General features: G+C 44.0%; 1 pseudogene; it reads right to left on the reverse strand.

Moving 5' to 3' along the window:
- Positions 1 to 684: 684 nt before the first annotated feature.
- LOC144791445 (enoyl-[acyl-carrier-protein] reductase, mitochondrial pseudogene) lies at positions 685 to 1,301 on the reverse strand (annotated as a pseudogene).
- Positions 1,302 to 10,228: the final 8,927 nt, after the last annotated feature.

Raw genomic sequence — 10,228 nt, forward strand, 5'->3', positions numbered from 1 at the left:
GTCCGAAACCGGTCCCAGGAGGCTTGTTTCCGGTCCAGGGAAGACATGGCTTGGCAGTCCGGGCTGCACTGTTCCCATGAGGCACAGAGTCAAGACTGATTTGCATATAGCTGTGTCTGAACTGGGGTGGCAAAGTGAGCTAAAGAATGACGAATCCCAGATCTGTGACTGGGGGTGAGTGTTTGAAAAGTTTCAGCACTCCGTCCATCATCTCCTTGTGTTTGAAAAGGTTTATTTTGCCAGATTGAAAATGAAGCTTAAAGCTGCACACAGGCTACAGTGTCAGGCCTGTGACATGTTTTAAAAGTCTCCTTTAGTGGGTGGTGCAATGAGTACTGCAGGCCCACTAGTAGCTTTTAATGTACAGGCCCTAGGTACATCTACTACTACTTTAGTTTGGATTTATAAGGAAAATAAATGTAGCAGTTTGGTGTAAGCCAATTTTACCATGTTTAAAGGAGAGAGCACAGGCATGTTAGTACAAGTTTGCACTGGTAAAGACCACAGAGTCCTAAAAGGCAACAGAAACAGGTTCAGAATACTTTAGTAGGAAGGCATAACGTTTGGGGGGTGACCTTGCAGAGTGGGCCAAGTCCAACAATTGTTTTTAATAACTATTAAAACTAGTGGCTTACTTTTTTTCTTTTTATCTGGTCTCTTTCATGAGTTAGCAGCGTTAGTATTTTAATCTGGCCTGTCTCGTACATTGGTTGATCATCCTGATCCCTAGGGCGGCTGCGATATGGAGCACAGCCTGCCCTACATCATTGCTGGCTGTGTTCTGAATGACAGAATCCCCTGGCCTCAGAGTCTCAAAATCCAACAGCATCCTATAGGCTGTGCAGGGATTGACACTTAGGGTGGCCGCACTCTCCACTGGGATGTCCTTTGGCACTTGAAGTAGCAGGTCCTCCGCTGCCACCATTTCAGTTTTCCAGGTCCTGAGACCTGCATCTATCGGTATCACCCAGTCACCAGGTTGCAGGCCAGTTATGTCACTACCAACCGCTAGCACCTCCCTGACCCCTTCATTACCACCATCAGCTGGCAGATCAGGAAGCAGAGCATATGTACCTTGGATCATGTTGAGGCCAGACGAGTTGATGGGTGCGGCCAGCATTTTCACATTAACCCCAGCCTTGCCCAGACCCGGAAGCTTCCATTGTTCCAATCGCAGGCTTTGCCGCAGGTCCCCATGCTTCTCGTACAGGTGCCTGGCACCAACTGCCCGAGCAACGCTGCCTTAAGTCTCCGGGTACACAACACCATAATTCTGAGGACACAACTGTGAGCCACCGCATCCTCACGCCGACCCACCACTAATACGTCACCAGAGGGAGAAGGGAGGGGGGAGGGAAGGAGTGAGAGTGGAGAGCAGAGGGGTGGAGGAAACAATGAAACCATTAACAGTGCGGGGTTTGTGAAAGGGCGCCGTGCTGATTATGTATGCCTGTGCGTGTGTGTGTGTTTGTGTGTGTGTGTGTGTGTGTGTGATGCTCAACCTAAAAAGAAATAGTCCTCAAAATAATATATATACACTCACAGTGTAGGGAAACTGTAGTTGGGCGGAGCTGCTACCCAATAAACGGAAGTGATGAGAATCTACCAAAGAGGAGCCAGCAAGCAAGAGAGGCACAGGAATGAACTAATCCCAAGCAGCAGGCGGGATTACACTCCGTATAGTATTTACTTCAGGTATTCCAGACAGAGCATGCGCGCTGCCTAGGCTCAACCTACAATTTTTTATATACCATCCGGGGATTAACCCATTTCTGTATGTTTTAGGGGTCTGTGAACATGTGCTGGGCAGCTTGACCCCAGTGTGTCTACACTCTAGCAATAAAATTCAGAAACAAAATCAGGACAACCACATAAAATGGGTAATTTTCTCACACGTGTTGTATATATTGTATTTCTCTCTAATCAAACAAATTCTGAGACAATTTTTCTGTTTCAAGCTGCACAGTCTGTTCTTCATTTCAATTGAATGGTTTGTTGTATTGCTGGAAAGGACCAATTAACTGCTTAGCCTGGGTTTTTGTTGTGTGTCTCAACAGCTTTTGCTGTCTGTTGCAGGCAACACTGTATTCCACACTTTGCAATTCACTTTCTCCTTTATCATTCGATGGATGTGTTGCCAATTTCAATCTAGTGCTTGTGATTCCTCTTTTTTTTCAGCATGTACTGTGTTTGCCTCTTTCATTGGAGCTTTTTAGTTTGACTATCCTTATATTCAAATTTAAAAAAAAATATTTACTCAGCCTCCCACATTTTTAGGTCGAGCTATAGTGCGCATGCGTAGCATGCATCTGGCTCGACAACTATTGTTTTCAGTTTCCTGGCAATCTGAGACAGCGTTCGGCCACGCGCTTCTGCTGTCTCAGATTTGTCCTCGTGAGCGCGCTTTTGCTGCTGGCTGCTTGCTGTGTGTGCGCTGTTTACAAAACAGTGTGGGTCAGAAAGTGGCGTTATGCTAGGCAGACAGACACTCGGGTACACACCCCCTCCCGCCCCCACCAACCAGTCATCGGGCTCTTTTAACACACACACTCGCATACATACACACGCATACACACATGCGTGCACACACAGACACACGTGCGCACATATCCCCCTCACACCCCACTCACCAGGTTCTTGTCGCGTGTCCCTCGGCAGCCAGCGGGTCATTCTGGTTAACAGGTGGGGGCCGCGGGGCTCTCCACGAGCACGGGAGCCCCGCTAGCTGAGACGGAAATCTTCCGGCGGGCACAGGAGCGCGGGGTAGGCTCCAGTCTGCTTCCTGTATTTGTCCCGCCCCGCCCCCGTCCCAACAAAGGTTGCCTGCCTTCCTGTTGAAGCCGGGCTAGGCCGTGAGTTTGAAGGGTTCAGCATTCTGTTGTGGTTTATTTATTGTATTGCTTTGGATTATGCTTTTAATAGAACCTTTTATGAATTTATTTATCCAAAATAAACTTTGATTTGTTGACCGATTAAAACCAAATAATGTCTACTGTGCAAAGCCCTGAATGCAATAAACACCAGTACGCTGGTCTATGGCTGAAGAAAATGAGCATATCTCACCTCAGCAGCAGTTTGGCAGCTTCTTCTGAGCTAGCCGGGTCCAGCCCGCTGCTTCTGGGAAAAGAAGCCACACAGTCCAACACAGAAGACCACAGCGTGCCGATAAAAGAGGGGTCAAGCGGGAACAGAGAGCCGCCATTAAAAGGCGGGAGTTCCCATGCCTCAACCATTAAGCGGGGAGTCCGGAAAGCTGTTCTTCAAATGTCGGGGTTAGAGTTGGTGTCTTCCCAGGCTGCTCCTTTGTGTAGTGAAGGTTAGGAGCAGGGAGCCTGCTTTTTTAAATGAGAACAGAAGCAGCAACCACTTCCCAGTATATTGGAGCAGTCATAATGGGAATCATCTGTAGCCTTTTAAAGGGAGGAGTTTCTCTACAAAATGCATGGTGGAAAGGGCAACAGAAAATGTTCGTTTGCGTGTGCTGCAATCAGTAAATTAGAGAGCACGAAAAATCGATAAGTGGAATGCTAGAATTATTCTCTGCCACTGTTAATGACTCAGGCGGCATTCCAGTCAATCATTTCTTTCAATGAATATCGTTAATTTAGACTTTATCAACTAAGCGATGCAGGTGTGATGGCCTCATACCTGAAAAATCTCCCAGCAAACCTCAATTTGTCTCCTAACTATTATATGCCAGTACTGCTACCCACATTGTTTTACTTGAACAAATCAAACATAGGTATCAGAATTATTTACTAAATATGTTGTGGAAAAGATATCCAATTTTAGCAAATGTAATTAGAGGACCATGGCATGGAGCAAATATTTTACATTATGTGTAAAACTTCCATAAAATAGACTTTCTGGTTTCAGCAGATATTGCACTCTCTCATAGCCTCCAGCATATGTTTTCTCACATTGCCTCACAGGGCAATCCAGAGATTGTGCCTTTGATTGTTGCCCAGTGAGGCAAAATGTGGAATCTCGTGTGGTAGTCTGCCAGAATTTTTGAGCCTGCTGTTGGTGTCTTTAACATCGCATGCTTCAGCGGTGGAGGGTCTTGGGATTGAACCTTTTACTTGTGATGCTTCATTCACTCAATCGAGGTCTGGAACGCCTGCTGTTATGAATTATTTCACGGAGAACGCGGTGCCAGTTTTTGCAGAAACGTTGGAAGCTTTGCATTTAATGTTCTACTTAATATTACCTTCTCTAGCAAAATAATTACATGAGTGACACTATTTTAGAAGGTGGGTTAATAAGATTAAAAACAAGCATTTACAATGCAACGGTCTCGCCTTTGCCAAAGTTAGAGCTATTGGCATTGTAAATGACAACATTTTTATTTATGTGTCTATCTATCGCATCACCACAGCATCACTCAGCACCACCACAGCATCACTCAGGGGCACCACAACATCACTATGCGCTACCACAGCATCACTCGTCGCTACCACAGTATCACTCGTCACCACAGCATCACTCGTCGCCACCACAGCATCACTCAGTGCCACTACAGCATCAATCTGTGCAACAATTCAACAACAACTGGTCCAAATATGTTCTCTCAATGTTTCAAGCTTTATTACAAATGTCACAAAAAATGTGAATATTTCACTTCTGTTCTTGGATTTTCGTCACAATAAAATACACTGAACATAATCTTCACAAAAGTTATTTACAAAAGTTTAAGTTATTGCCATTATAAATTACAATCACTTTTATTTAAGTATTAATTATTTTTAAAAAACGAAAGCAATTGTTATTTGTAATATCAATACATCTAAGTCACGTAAATACAACACATATTGCATTACAAAGGCTATAGGTGTCACATTTGCGAAAGGTAAACTATTGGCATTGTAAATGACAAAGCTATTAATTTCGCTATTTTCAAAACCAACACATAAATTAAAAATATGTGACATTTACAATACCAATAACTCAAACGTTCCTAATGCGAGACCTATTGCATTGCAAATGCTTGTTTCTATTGTGGTGGACACATCTCTGACAGGCACACCATTTTTTGATCCAACATTTGTTAAATCTATGTTTTAAGGTGCCACATTACAGAGCTGTCCACTCAACCTGTCTTTACTTATACTTATAGCACTGTACATGCAGGTGTACAGAATTAACTTGTATTAGTTGGTTTGACTTTTAATTCGAATACGCTGCACATGTTGTTTGTTGGTGTTATCAGCAGTCGTTTGAAGACCAGGAGGCTTTACAGCATCTGTTGCATAGTTTTACACTCGCACCCAGACTTTCAGAATTAAAAATAGACTTAGTAATGTATCTGCTGTTTTCATTCTCGGAGTGTGTTGACATAATGATTAGTGCTATGGCAATTTCTAAATATACATTTTCTTCGGGAACCTTCTGTTCTTTCACTGACAAAGTATTTGTATTAATAAGAAAGTAATGGTAATTTATATGATTTTAAGTTACCATAACTAGGGCATAAAATAAAGTTATTAGGCCTGTGCCTCTCTGCACTGACAGCTGAGGAAATCTGGTTTTTAAAAGTTGCACAAATAAGTTTCGTACTTGCAGGCTTCTTTCCTCTTCTGTCTTTTTTCTTTTTATAAAATAGTCCAAATAGAATTAATTTCCTGGTTCTGGGTTCTCATACTGCAACAAGATGTGTGTGTGCCTTTGGAGGAAATCATTTCGAGATGTTCTTGTATGCTGAAGCCACAACTGTATTGCCCATTCATGTTAAATGGCTTATTGTTAGGTTGCTTCAATAGTGCAATTGCATTTCACATGTCTGTAGGATAAATACCATCATTATTTCTTAATAATTTAGGTGGTCCCTCAAGTAGCCTGATTTATGTAACACAATTTCCTTGATGATGATTGGTTTATGTAATGTAACTTTATTAGATTACCCCATGAAACCAGCCCATGCAATGTTGAGAGAGCACGATTTCCTACTTCTTTGAAACTAGAAATTGTTCCTTTTCTGGGATGTGTGGCAAACGTTTTTCTTGCTTGCACGAAGACATCCTGCATGACTGTCTGTTCAGTTAATTTAGACTTCAAGACTCTTTGCTTCTAGAAAGGCATTTCTCTTTTCGGACTGTTATCTTACTATACAGTTCGAATTTTTCTCTTTATTTATGAACTATATTGATGCTGACTTGAACTAACTAAGTACCTTTTGCTTTCTGTAATGATTCTTACATTTTGAAAAATCTTTGTGATTTTGACTGGATATTGCCTTGCGAATTTTTCTTAATTTGTCTATCAGCCCCCATACTTTTAGACTCACACAGCCCTGGTTCTGCGGGTTGGCCTTTGATTATATTGGTGCAAAGGGCAGACACATTTCCATCATTTTTAGGAAGGGGCGGCCACCATCTGATCTTACACGAGATGGAAAAAAATATTCCCCTTCCACATAGGCCTTATCATGGAAGCTTGTTTCCTTTCAAGTGAAGAATTGGCTTGGTAGTTTGGTCTGCCCTGTTCCCATGATGCACTGGGCCAGGGACAGACTAATTTGCATATAGCCAGGTTCTGAACTGGGATGGTGCAGTGAGCTAAAAAACGGTGATGGATCAAGCCCTGATCTGTTGACTGGGTAGGAGTGTTCTGATTAACTCAGATACTCTGTCCATCACCACCCCCTTTTTGAAATTATTTTGGCCACCATGAGTGTGGAAGGGTATGCTCAGACGTGAGTCCCTTGCTCATTGCGCCATCAGGATTCAAGCAAGCCGGGCCAAAGATGGCTGTAATGCCAGAAACCGGTCCCCGGAAGCTTGTTTCCTTTCCAGTGAAGAATTGGCTTGGTAGTTTGGTCTGCCCTGTTCCCATGATGCACTGGGCCAGGGACAGACTAATTTGCATATAGCCAGGTTCTGAACTGGGATGGTGCAGTGAGATAAAAAACGGTGATGGATCAAGCCCTCATCTGTTGACTGGGTAGGAGTGTTCTGATTAACTCAGATACTCTGTCCATCACCACCCCCTTTTTGAAATTATCATGTGACATCAGCACTTTTCACAGTTCACAAATCGTTGTCTTTGGTTTACTCCCCCACCTACATTTCTTAGTAGTTTGACTAGCATTTGAGATGCCTGGGAGGGTATTTTATTGTTGATAAGGAGCACTTTCTTTACTGAGTCGACAATGCTGATTTGCTTATTATATCAATATGACTACAGAACTGCCTATGATGAATACACAGCGGCCCTGTGTAGAAAGCAAGATAGCCAGGTTAGCCTTTTCCGTGCTGATGACGGAACCGCTCCGTCATCAGCCGCAGTGGCGCTGTGCTGATGACGGAGCGGTTCCGTCATGGCCCGCCTGACACGCCTGCGCGGCGCTGATTTCGCGCCACGTTCTATTAAGCAGGCGGGGCCATGACGGAACCGCTCCGTCATGAGCACAGCTCAACCGCGGTTGGTGACGGAGCAGTTCCGTGACCAGCATGGGCGCGCCGCGCCGCCCCCTTAGTGCTGTGGCGGAATAGCCGCCGCAGCGAAGGTGTTAATATACACATTGTCCTATTGTGTATAACAACATGGCAAAGCTAATATAGTGCCAATATTACAGGAGCAGTATTGGTCTGGCTTTGGTAACATAACAGTTTTCCGGAAAATGTCTGACCTAACTCCACCCTTTATGCAGTTCATTGTGAAAACTGCCTAATCTAGGGGGGCAATGTTCATGCTTTGCCATAATGCTTTACAAACTGTGGCATTAAGAAACCTGACCAGTTTTTTTACATTATGTGGCACCATGGCTAGAGGACTGATTATAGTGTTGCCTGCACAAAAATTAATATGGAACCCCAGGTTATGGCACTATTTATTTTGGTGGCTGATTCTACTGTGCAGAACATGAGATTTGTTAGAAATGGGGGTCTCTAGTTAGCAGTGGCTTGCACCCTATAAAAGTAGGGACCCTTATTCTAGTCATGGTAAGGGGTTACACACCCATGCCTCTTTAATCAACTGCCAGACGCTCCTTGCTCCTAGTGTTGGTTGCTACTCTCTTGTTTTGTGATGGGTTTCCTGTCTTTCCCTTCCTCTGTGTTTCCACCTTAAGGTTTTCTTTTTCTTGCTCTCTGTAAGCTGAAAAATAAGTGCCAGTCCCCAAAAAAGAGTGTCTCCGGATCCCACGCTACAACCGTCTCAAATTAAGCACTGCAGATATACTTTAACAGCAGTATTATTTGTTAGGATACCCCGTTCCTGTTTACAGAAGAAAATGTTATTGTCAGCTCCTTGGGAGACACCACAGGGTCAAGGGAGGCCTTAAGGAAGTGCACAAACAAACTAGGACAAAGCAAGGTTACAAATGTTACTAACTTCACACCTTACCTTGCTAAAAAATGCAGTGTACATACAGTAACATAAAATGTGCACTATTACTAATAAAAACTTGGAAAAAGTGACTAACGCATTCTCAACCACCTCCTTTCCTAGAGGGAAGTGCGTGTGATTTGCATTGATAATGTTTGTTTATGTCTAGCTAACCGAGCCCTGAAGCTGAGTAGACATGAGCAAGGTAGTGTTAAAACTGACTAAGAGATATCGTCATAACAATTTTATTCCTTGATTACCTAGTCAGGTATAAAAAAGGTATAAGAATACCCTCAGATGGTGGTGGCGTGAGTGAACTATGCACTCACCAGCTGTCCGTTCTGCATAGAGGTCAACATGTTTCTGCCGGATTCTGTCTCTCTACCGGCATGTGTAGACTGGATAGCCTTCAAATGGGCCCTGTCACCAGTGCAAGAAATCTAGCCATACAACAGTGTGCCATGTGGCCGGTGCCTCTCTGAGTGAAGGGTGACGTGCCTGCCTAAGTGCAGGGTGGATGGAGTACCCGTATGAATACATGATTATGGTAGTTTCTCAGTGACTTCTGGGAGATTTTTCTTGTGCTGAGAGCAGAGGGGCCTCTGAAGGAGCATCACTGAAAACATCAGGGGACTCAAACGCCCAGAGTCCCCACGATGTGTGACTCCTTGGCCCCTCCAACCCACTAAAGCATCCTATAAGGATCGCCCCTCTGTGTAGGACACTTTACTGGTGATGAGTGCATGGGTAACTTGGAAAAAGCATGACTGAAGACATCGGGGGACTTCATTGCTTGGAGTGTCCAAAACAGTGCAACGCCTTCTTTCCACCTAATGACCACAGTGCTCTATACTGAGAGCCAGCCGTCTCCTCTACCTGGACACACCTTGGGCAAAGTCTTGCCTGCAAGAGCCTGGAGGATTATGGACTGGGCCACCCCTCTTGGCGGCACAGATTGATGCCAGTAAGAGGATAACAAGGTATTTATGCTTTTGGGGGAGGTCCTAAAGTTTTGCTCTTGTTTTTCATTGCATGCTGCCTATTTCTATTGCTCACACTCTTACTATTACTGACTAAGATTAAGGTTTAGGGTGATGGGGCACTTGGGCTAAGTGCAGCCCCTCAACCAGTTGGTGTTCCCACCAAAGTTAAGCATAAAGTTAAGCCTCAAGTCTCTTCCTAAATCTCCGTTTCCTACTACTTGTTGACAGTACTTAAAAACTTTATTTGATTTAGATTACTTCATGCATTGATTGCAACCTTAATTTTTTGTACAGTGAATTACTTTAATGCAGTTTTCATGCACATTTGTATGCAATAAATGTTTTTTTGTATGCATTTTACCACCTAAATCAAGTAGGTGGTAACCCACTTTGTGAATGTTTGTAAAATCTTTTCATTTTTCTTTATGTAAAGAATCCTATTTTCCTTTAACCCGTTCCATGCTCATGACGAGCTCAGTTCGTCATGACCGTTACGCCGCACCCACGCAGGGATAATTCCCCTGCTGTGCTGGGCGTTCCATTGGAACGGGCGTGGTCATGAGCACAGCGCCACCGTGCTGCACGACGAGCCGACACTGACATGAGCCCCGTGGCGCTGCACGCGGCCCCTCTCCTCCCAGCACAGCAGGGAAATGAGCCCCGTAGGGAAGGCGTTAAGGAATACAGGCTACTTAAAATGTTCAAAAAAAGATTTATTTATTTAAAGGCAATCAGAGACACAGCGGTCTGCTGACCTCATCAGGTCACCATCCCTGTGATTTGTGCGATTCCTAATGGGTCGCAAATTGCGACCTACCTCATTAATATGTACTAAACCTGCATTGTGAGTTACAGCTTCTGTGATGAAGCTTTTCCCTGGCATTCATATTGCACGAATGGTGGAGTTGGGTGAACTAGGA

Source organism: Lissotriton helveticus, chromosome 11, assembly GCF_964261635.1.
Source record: "Lissotriton helveticus chromosome 11, aLisHel1.1, whole genome shotgun sequence".
Lineage (NCBI taxonomy): Eukaryota > Metazoa > Chordata > Amphibia > Caudata > Salamandridae > Lissotriton > Lissotriton helveticus.